This window comes from Melanerpes formicivorus, unplaced genomic scaffold (genome assembly GCF_026170545.1).
Source record: "Melanerpes formicivorus ecotype bairdi unplaced genomic scaffold, bMelFor1.0.p_v2 SCAF_647, whole genome shotgun sequence".
Taxonomy (NCBI): Eukaryota; Metazoa; Chordata; class Aves; order Piciformes; family Picidae; genus Melanerpes; species Melanerpes formicivorus.
This window is the reverse complement of record NW_027142999.1, coordinates 52,501-62,500: the sequence shown is the minus strand read 5'-3', so window position 1 is coordinate 62,500 and position 10,000 is coordinate 52,501.

Sequence of the window (10,000 nt, the reverse complement as noted above, 5' to 3'; positions counted from 1 at the left end):
TAGCCTGCCCCCCCCGCCGTCGCTTGCTGCCGCCGCCGCCGCCGCCGCCGCCGCCGCCGGGACCCGCCTCGGTCTGGTGGCGCGCGCTCGGAGATCCCCGGCTACCCGTCCGTCCGTCCCTCCCTCCCCGCCCCGCCCCGGGGGAGGGCCCGGGGCAGCGCGGGCAGGCGGGGAGCAAAAAAAGGCGCGGGCGCCAAAAAACGTCGGGGTCCCGGGGTGGCGGAGGGGGGCGGCGGCGGGGGCGGCGGCGGGTACACGGCGCCGGGTCCAGGGCGCCGGGTCCAGCCCGTCCCGGGGCGGGGACAGGTGGTGTCGTCCGTCCCCGCCCCCGTAACCTGCTCTGAAGCATCCGCTTCCCGCCGCGGTTCGCCCTCCACCCCCCCCGCCGCACACGCAGCTGCCGCTTCCCGCCGCCTCTGCCCCCCGCCCCGGGATCAACCACCCGCCGGGTCCAGCCGGTCCCGGTCCCGGGAACCTGCTCCCGGGGCCAGCCGGAGCCACGCCCCCTCCTCTGACGCTTCCAGCTGCCGCCTCCCCTCCCACCCCCCAAACTCACACTGGCCCTCGCCGGCCCGCCCACCCGCCTACCTGCTTGCCCGCCGCCGCTGGGTGGCGTGCCGGACACTCTCGCACACAGGTACACAGACAGGGACACAGGGACACAGGCACTCAGGCACACAGGGACACAGGGACACAGGGACACAAGGACACAGGGACACAGGCACTCAGGCACTCAGGCACTCAGGGACACAGGGACACAGGGACACAGGCACTCAGGCACTCAGGGACACAGGGACACAGGGACACAAGGACACAGGGACACAGGCACTCAGGCACTCAGGCACTCAGGGACACAGGGACACAGGGACACAGGGACACAGGGACACAGGGACACAGGCACTCAGGCACACAGGGACACAGGTGGCGGGCCGGAGGCCTCTCCCCACTGTGTGGCAGGGGTCCAAGAGCCACCCCAGCCCAACCCAGAGGGTCTTTTGCACCTCTCTAGAGGCCACCCAGAGACCCCAGGCCGCAGCAGAAGCCTCCCCCGCATGCTCTGCAGGCTTCCGACCCACCCCAGGCCGCACCAGAAGCCTCCCCCGCACGCTCTGCAGGCTTCCGACCCACCCCAGGCCACAGCAGAAGCCTCTCCCGCACGCTCTGCAGGCTTCTCAGCCACCCCAGGCCGCAGCAGAAGCCTCTCCCGCACGCTCTGCAGGCTTCTCAGCCACCCCAGGCCGCAGCAGAAGCCTCCCCCGCACGCTCTGCAGGCTTCTCAGCCACCCCAGGCCGCACCAGAAGCCTCTCCCGCACGCTCTGCAGGCTTCTCAGCCACCCCAGGCCGCAGCAGAAGCCTCTCCCGCACGCTCTGCAGGCTTCTCAGCCACCCCAGGCCGCAGCAGAAGCCTCTCCCGCACGCTCTGCAGGCTTCTCAGCCACCCCAGGCCGCAGCAGAAGCCTCTCCCGCACGCTCTGCAGGCTTCTCAGCCACCCCAGGCCGCACCAGAAGCCTCTCCCGCACGCTCTGCAGGCTTCTCAGCCACCCCAGGCCGCAGCAGAAGCCTCTCCCGCACGCTCTGCAGGCTTCCGACCCACCCCAGGCCGCAGCAGAAGCCTCTCCCGCACGCTCTGCAGGCTTCCGACCCACCCCAGGCCGCAACAGAAGCCTCTCCCGCACGCTCTGCAGGCTTCCGACCCACCCCAGGCCGCAGCAGAAGCCTCCCCCGCACGCTCTGCAGGCTTCCGTCCCACCCCAGGCCGCACCAGAAGCCTCCCCCGCACGCTCTGCAGGCTTCTCAGCCACCCCAGGCCGCACCAGAAGCCTCCCCCGCACGCTCTGCAGGCTTCTCAGCCACCCCAGGCCGCACCAGAAGCCTCCCCCGCACGCTCTGCAGGCTTCTCAGCCACCCCAGGCCGCACCAGAAGCCTCCCCCGCACGCTCTGCAGGCTTCTCAGCCACCCCAGGCCCCAACAGAAGCCTCTCCCGCACGCTCTGCAGGCTTCCGACCCACCCCAGGCCCCAACAGAAGCCTCTCCCGCACGCTCTGCAGGCTTCTCAGCCACCCCAGGCCGCAGCAGAAGCCTCTCCCGCACGCTCTGCAGGCTTCTCAGCCACCCCAGGCCGCAGCAGAAGCCTCCCCCGCATGCTCTGCAGGCTTCCGACCCACCCCAGGCCGCAACAGAAGCCTCCCCCGCACGCTCTGTAGGCTTCTGACCCACCCCAGGCCCCAACAGAAGCCTCCCCCCGCACGCTCTGCAGGCTTCTCAGCCACCCCAGGCCGCAGCAGAAGCCTCTCCCGCACGCTCTGCAGGCTTCTCAGCCACCCCAGGCCGCACCAGAAGCCTCTCCCGCACGCTCTGCAGGCTTCCGACCCACCCCAGGCCGCACCAGAAGCCTCCCCCGCACGCTCTGCAGGCTTCTCCGCCACCACAGGCCGCACCAGAGGATCTTTTGCACCTCTCTGGACGCCACCCAGAGACTCCAGGCCGCACCAGAGGCCCCCCCCCCCAACCATTTACAGGCTGCAGTGCCAGCCTAGGCCCCGCTGGCAGCCTCCCTTGTCTGCTTTGGAAGGCCTCCCATCCACTCCAGACCTGCCTGGAGGCCTCCCTCGACTGCTCCCGGGGCCCTCGAAGCCACCCTAGGCCTTTCTGGAGGACCTGCTCGACCGCTCGGGCGGCTTCTGACGCACCCTCGGCCATCCGGCGCCCAGCAGCTCCCAGGGCCAGGCACCGGCCTCCCCCTCCGGCCGCCCCTGGGGCCGGGGGTGGCTCGGACTCGGCGCCCCCAACGTGTCGTCCCGTCCCCCCCCCGCCCCGCACCGCCGAACATTCGCTGCAGCCGAGGGCTTGCCGCTCGACGCCTACCCCACCCGCCCAGCCCCCCGCTGCGGCCCGGCGCTGCCCCGGCCGCTGCGCCCCGCCTCTCATCGCTCCCCCCACCCGGCAACCGGCCGCCGGGCACGGCAAGTCCCAGGGCAGGGAACAGGTGCTGCCGGGACCCCGTGCTGGCTGCCGGCTTCCCGGGGCTGCCCCGGGCACGGACAGGTCGCCCCCCCCGCCCCGGCGAATGTTCACCGAACCGGCTGCCGGCTGCCTTCGAGCACCCCCCGCCCCCCGCCACTATCGTCCCCCCCGCCCCCCCTCCGCCTCCGCTGCCGCTTCTCCCCGCACCGCCTCCACTGCCTCCCCCCGCCGCCGGCGAACGAGTCGCCGGATCCGTAGGGTGCCGGGAGCCCGAACGGCGAGCGGCTCCGGCTGCTGCCGGGGCCGCGGGGCTTCGAGCCGCTCCGGCCGCGGCCGGGACCCCGTGCCGGAAGCCGGCATCCCGGGACGGCCCCGGGACGGCCCCGGTCGCCGGCCGGGTGACGTTCAGCGAAGCGGCTGCCGCCAGTCTTTGGGCCTCCCCCGTGCCGGGGCCGCGGGGCTTCGAGCCGGTCCGGCCGCGGCCGGGATCCCGGGCCGGACGATGGCTTCCCGGGCCGGTCCCGGTCGCCTCCCGGGTGACGTTCACCGAAGCGGCTGCCAGCTGTCTTCGAGCCCCCCCCCCCCCTCCGCCTCCGCTGCCGCTTCTCCCCGCACCCCCTCCACTGCCTCCCCCCGCCGCCGGCGAACGAGTCGCCGGATCTGTAGGGTGCCGGGAGCCCGAACGGCGAGCGGCTCCGGCTGCTGCCGGGGCCGCGGGGATTCGAGCCGCTCCGGCCGCGGCCGGGACCCCGTGCCGGAAGCCGGCATCCCGGGACGGCCCCGGGACGGCCCCGGTCGCCGGCCGGGTGACGTTCAGCGAAGCGGCTGCCGCCAGTCTTTGGGCCTCCCCCGTGCCGGGGCCGCGGGGCTTCGAGCCGGTCCGGCCGCGGCCGGGATCCCGGGCCGGACGATGGCTTCCCGGGCCGGTCCCGGTCGCCTCCCGGGTGACGTTCACCGAAGCGGCTGCCGGCTGTCTTCGAGCCCCCCCCCCCCCCTCCGCCTCCGCTGCCGCTTCTGCCCGCACCCCCTCCACTGCCTCCCCCCGCCGCCGGCGAACGAGTCGCCGGATCTGTAGGGTGCCGGGAGCCCGAACGGCGAGCGGCTCCGGCTGCTGCCGGGACCGCGGGGATTCGAGCCGCTCCGGCCGCGGCCGGGACCCCGTGCCGGAAGCCGGCATCCCCGGACAGCCCCGGGACGGCCCCGGTCGCCGGCCGGGTGACGTTCACCGAAGCGGCTGCCGGCTGTCTTCGAGCCCCCCCCCCCTCCGCCTCCGCTGCCGCTTCTGCCCGCACCCCCTCCACTGCCTCCCCCCGCCGCCGGCGAACGAGTCGGCGGATCCGTAGGGTGCCGGGAGCCCGAACGGCGAGCGGCTCCGGCTGCTGCCGGGACCGCGGGGATTCGAGCCGCTCCGGCCGCGGCCGGGACCCCGTGCCGGAAGCCGGCATCCCGGGACGGCCCCGGGACGGCCCCGGTCGCCGGCCGGGTGACGTTCAGCGAAGCGGCTGCCGCCAGTCTTTGGGCCTCCCCCGTGCCGGGGCCGCGGGGCTTCGAGCCGGTCCGGCCGCGGCCGGGATCCCGGGCCGGACGATGGCTTCCCGGGCCGGTCCCGGTCGCCTCCCGGGTGACGTTCACCGAAGCGGCTGCCGGCTGTCTTCGAGCCCCCCCCCCCCCTCCGCCTCCGCTGCCGCTTCTGCCCGCACCCCCTCCACTGCCTCCCCCCGCCGCCGGCGAACGAGTCGCCGGATCTGTAGGGTGCCGGGAGCCCGAACGGCGAGCGGCTCCGGCTGCTGCCGGGGCCGCGGGGATTCGAGCCGCTCCGGCCGCGGCCGGGACCCCGTGCCGGAAGCCGGCATCCCCGGACAGCCCCGGGACGGCCCCGGTCGCCGGCCGGGTGACGTTCACCGAAGCGGCTGCCGGCTGTCTTCGAGCCCCCCCCCCCTCCGCCTCCGCTGCCGCTTCTGCCCGCACCCCCTCCACTGCCTCCCCCCGCCGCCGGCGAACGAGTCGGCGGATCCGTAGGGTGCCGGGAGCCCGAACGGCGAGCGGCTCCGGCTGCTGCCGGGACCGCGGGGCTTCGAGCCGCTCCGGCCGCGGCCGGGACCCCGTGCCGGAAGCCGGCATCCCGGGACGGCCCCGGGACGGCCCCGGTCGCCGGCCGGGTGACGTTCAGCGAAGCGGCTGCCGCCAGTCTTTGGGCCTCCCCCGTGCCGGGGCCGCGGGGCTTCGAGCCGGTCCGGCCGCGGCCGGGATCCGGGGCCGGACGATGGCTTCCCGGGCCGGTCCCGGTCGCCTCCCGGGTGACGTTCACCGAAGCGGCTGACGGCTGTCTCCGAGCCCCCCCCCCCCCCCTCCGCCTCCGCTGCCGCTTCTGCCCGCACCCCCTCCACTGCCTCCCCCCGCCGCCCGCGAACGAGTCGCCGGATCTGTAGGGTGCCGGGAGCCCGAACGGCGAGCGGCTCCGGCTGCTGCCGGGACCGCGGGGATTCGAGCCGCTCCGGCCGCGGCCGGGACCCCGTGCCGGAAGCCGGCATCCCCGGACAGCCCCGGGACGGCCCCGGTCGCCGGCCGGGTGACGTTCACCGAAGCGGCTGCCGGCTGTCTTCGAGCCCCCCCCCCCTCCGCCTCCGCTGCCGCTTCTGCCCGCACCCCCTCCACTGCCTCCCCCCGCCGCCGGCGAACGAGTCGCCGGATCCGTAGGGTGCCGGGAGCCCGAACGGCGAGCGGCTCCGGCTGCTGCCGGGACCGCGGGGATTCGAGCCGCTCCGGCCGCGGCCGGGACCCCGTGGCGGAAGCCAGCATCCCGGGACGGCCCCGGGACGGCCCCGATCGCCTCCTGGGTGACGTTCACCGAAGCGGCTGCCGGCTGTCTTCGAGCCCCCCCCCCCCTCCGCCTCCGCTGCCGCTTCTCCCCGCACCCCCTCCACTGCCTCCCCCCGCCGCCGGCGAACGAGTCGGCGGATCCGTAGGGTGCCGGGAGCCCGAACGGCGAGCGGCTCCGGCTGCTGCCGGGACCGCGGGGATTCGAGCCGCTCCGGCCGCGGCCGGGACCCCGTGCCGGAAGCCGGCATCCCGGGACGGCCCCGGGACGGCCCCGGTCGCCGGCCGGGTGACGTTCAGCGAAGCGGCTGCCGCCAGTCTTTGGGCCTCCCCCGTGCCGGGGCCGCGGGGCTTCGAGCCGGTCCGGCCGCGGCCGGGATCCCGGGCCGGACGATGGCTTCCCGGGCCGGTCCCGGTCGCCTCCCGGGTGACGTTCACCGAAGCGGCTGCCGGCTGTCTTCGAGCCCCCCCCCCCCCTCCGCCTCCGCTGCCGCTTCTGCCCGCACCCCCTCCACTGCCTCCCCCCGCCGCCGGCGAACGAGTCGCCGGATCTGTAGGGTGCCGGGAGCCCGAACGGCGAGCGGCTCCGGCTGCTGCCGGGGCCGCGGGGATTCGAGCCGCTCCGGCCGCGGCCGGGACCCCGTGCCGGAAGCCGGCATCCCCGGACAGCCCCGGGACGGCCCCGGTCGCCGGCCGGGTGACGTTCACCGAAGCGGCTGCCGGCTGTCTTCGAGCCCCCCCCCCCCTCCGCCTCCGCTGCCGCTTCTGCCCGCACCCCCTCCACTGCCTCCCCCCGCCGCCGGCGAACGAGTCGGCGGATCCGTAGGGTGCCGGGAGCCCGAACGGCGAGCGGCTCCGGCTGCTGCCGGGACCGCGGGGCTTCGAGCCGCTCCGGCCGCGGCCGGGACCCCGTGCCGGAAGCCGGCATCCCGGGACGGCCCCGGGACGGCCCCGGTCGCCGGCCGGGTGACGTTCAGCGAAGCGGCTGCCGCCAGTCTTTGGGCCTCCCCCGTGCCGGGGCCGCGGGGCTTCGAGCCGGTCCGGCCGCGGCCGGGATCCGGGGCCGGACGATGGCTTCCCGGGCCGGTCCCGGTCGCCTCCCGGGTGACGTTCACCGAAGCGGCTGACGGCTGTCTCCGAGCCCCCCCCCCCCCCCTCCGCCTCCGCTGCCGCTTCTGCCCGCACCCCCCTCCACTGCCTCCCCCCGCCGCCCGCGAACGAGTCGCCGGATCTGTAGGGTGCCGGGAGCCCGAACGGCGAGCGGCTCCGGCTGCTGCCGGGACCGCGGGGATTCGAGCCGCTCCGGCCGCGGCCGGGACCCCGTGCCGGAAGCCGGCATCCCCGGACGGCCCCGGGACGGCCCCGGTCGCCGGCCGGGTGACGTTCACCGAAGCGGCTGCCGGCTGTCTTCGAGCCCCCCCCCCTCCGCCTCCGCTGCCGCTTCTGCCCGCACCCCCTCCACTGCCTCCCCCCGCCGCCGGCGAACGAGTCGCCGGATCCGTAGGGTGCCGGGAGCCCGAACGGCGAGCGGCTCCGGCTGCTGCCGGGACCGCGGGGATTCGAGCCGCTCCGGCCGCGGCCGGGACCCCGTGGCGGAAGCCAGCATCCCGGGACGGCCCCGGGACGGCCCCGATCGCCTCCTGGGTGACGTTCACCGAAGCGGCTGCCGGCTGTCTTCGAGCCCCCCCCCCCCTCCGCCTCCGCTGCCGCTTCTCCCCGCACCCCCCTCCACTGCCTCCCCCCGCCGCCGGCGAACGAGTCGGCGGATCCATACCGTCCCGAGAGCCCGAGGCGGCGGCACCCAGTGCGGGTCCGGCCGAGGCCGGGACCCCGTGCCTGTCGCAGGCTTCCCGGGACGGCCCCGGAACGGCCGCGGTCGCCGGCCGGGTGACGTTCTCCGAAGCGGCTGCCGGCTGTCTTCGAGCCCCCCCCCCCCTCCGCCTCCGCTGCCGCTTCTGCCCGCACCTCCTTCACTGCCTCCCCCCGCCGCCCGCGAACGAGTCGGCGGATCCGTAGGGTGCCGGGAGCCCGAACGGCGAGCGGCTCCGGCTGCTGCCGGGACCGCGGGGATTCGAGCCGCTCCGGCCGCGGCCGGGACCCCGTGCCGGAAGCCGGCATCCCGGGACAGCCCCGGGACGGCCCCGGTCGCCGGCCGGGTGACGTTCAGCGAAGCGGCTGCCGCCAGTCTTTGGGCCTCCCCCGTGCCGGGGCCGCGGGGCTTCGAGTCGGTCCGGCCGCGGCTGGGACCCCGTGCCTGTCGCAGGCTTCCCGGGACGGCCCCGGAACGGCCGCGGTCGCCGGCCGGGTGACGTTCACCGAGGCGACTGCCGGCTGTCTTCGAGCCCCCACCCCTGCCGTGGCCGCGGGGATTCGCCCCGGTCCGGCAGCTGACGGTTCCCTGTGTCGGACGCCGGCTTCCCGGGACTGCCCCGGGACAGCCCCGGTCGCCTCCCGGGTGACGTTCACCGAAGCTGCTGCCGCCTGTCTTTGTCCCCCCCCCCCGTGCTCTCCCTCAGGCGGGAGGTAGACGTGCTCTCCCTGGGCGAGTAGACGTGCTCTCCCTGGGCGAGTAGACGTGCTCTCCCTCGGCGAGTAGACGTGCTCTCCCTCGGCGAGTAGACGTGCTCTCCCTCGGCGAGTAGACGTGCTCTCCCTCGGCGAGTAGACGTGCTCTCCCTGGGCGAGTAGACGTGCTCTCCCTCGGCGGGTAGACGTGCTCTCCCTCGGCGAGTAGACGTGCTCTCCCTGGGCGAGTAGACGTGCTCTCCCTGGGCGAGTAGACGTGCTCTCCCTGGGCGAGTAGACGTGCTCTCCCTGGGCGAGTAGACGTGCTCTCCCTGGGCGAGTAGACGTGCTCTCCCTGGGCGAGTAGACGTGCTCTCCCTGGGCGAGTAGACGTGCTCTCCCTCGGCGAGTAGACGTGCTCTCCCTCGGCGAGTAGACGTGCTCTCCCTCGGCGAGTAGACGTGCTCTCCCTGGGCGAGTAGACGTGCTCTCCCTGGGCGAGTAGACGTGCTCTCCCTCGGCGAGTAGACGTGCTCTCCGCGGAGATCGCGCTTGTCGCCAAGGGGTCGCTGTTGCGCTCTGCCTCCGCCTACGTCATCGTACAAGCCGGCGTGATTTCTGCGACCTGCCGCTGGGCGGAGGTCGGCTGGTTGTGCGCTCGCGGAGCTGACGGCCCTCCAGTTCCGTATATGAGGGAACAAGCGACGCCGAGCACTCCCAGGGCAGCGCTGCCGAGCGGCTGCTCCAAGCCACCCGCCAGGCGGCTGGGCAGGGGTCCGTCTGGCTTCTCGGTGGCTTTCGCCCGGGTCAGAGAGGGGACCCGCGGGGCCGAACAAAGGCGCGGCGGTTTGGAGCGGCCGCTGGCGCACCCTCAGCGGTGTTGGATGGGTTTCGCTCGTCCGTGAGCCGGAGCCCAGCCCGGGCTCGGCAACGAAAGCGGGGAAAAGAAAAAAAGTTGACGAGTGGCTGGCGCCGGCCACTGCCGAAGTGTGGAACCCCCGAAGCGACGTTTGCCCGGTGGGGCACGGGGGCAGAGAAAGCCGGGGAGACGTGGTGCCGGCGTCGGTCCCACCAAGAATGGAAAGCAAGCCCGTCCAGGCACGGCGAGAGAGAGCCCGGTAAGGGGCAGAGAGAGTTCCCAGCACTGGACCCTCTTCACGGGGGTTCCCCCCCATGACCAAAGCCGCAGCCCGCGGGGGCAACGGCATCGAAGGGAAAAGCCAGCGGCGGTGACTGGCCACTCGTATGCTATGGAGCCCGGCATGGGGGGAGGAGGGCAAGCCGGTGCCCCCAGCACGGCTTCCTCCTGGCTCCAGAGGGGCGCCCCGTGATGGAGATGTAACTCGGTGCAGCTTGAGGGAAAATGCAAGCCCACATTTCGGGGAGGCAGAGGTGCCCTGTGAGCCGGTGCGGCCCGGTGCAGCTTGCCCCCCCCCCCCATCTCTGGAGGGCGCCCCGTTTGCTCCTCCGGCGTGTTGCCCGCACGCCGAGCCCCGTGCCTGCTGGCTGCTCCCGAGGGCGGTGGCGGGTGCGCGTGGCTGTGTCTGTCCCAGAAGAGCGAGGCCGTGGGGCCTCCGCTGGCTTCCTTTCCTTCTGTCCTTGTTGATCGATGAGGCCTTTCGGGTCGCGTCGGAAAGGGGCCCCCGGCCGGCAGGGCAAGGGCGGTCTTCCTTTCCACTTCGCTTCCCGTCGCGTGTGAGGTGTCGTCCTC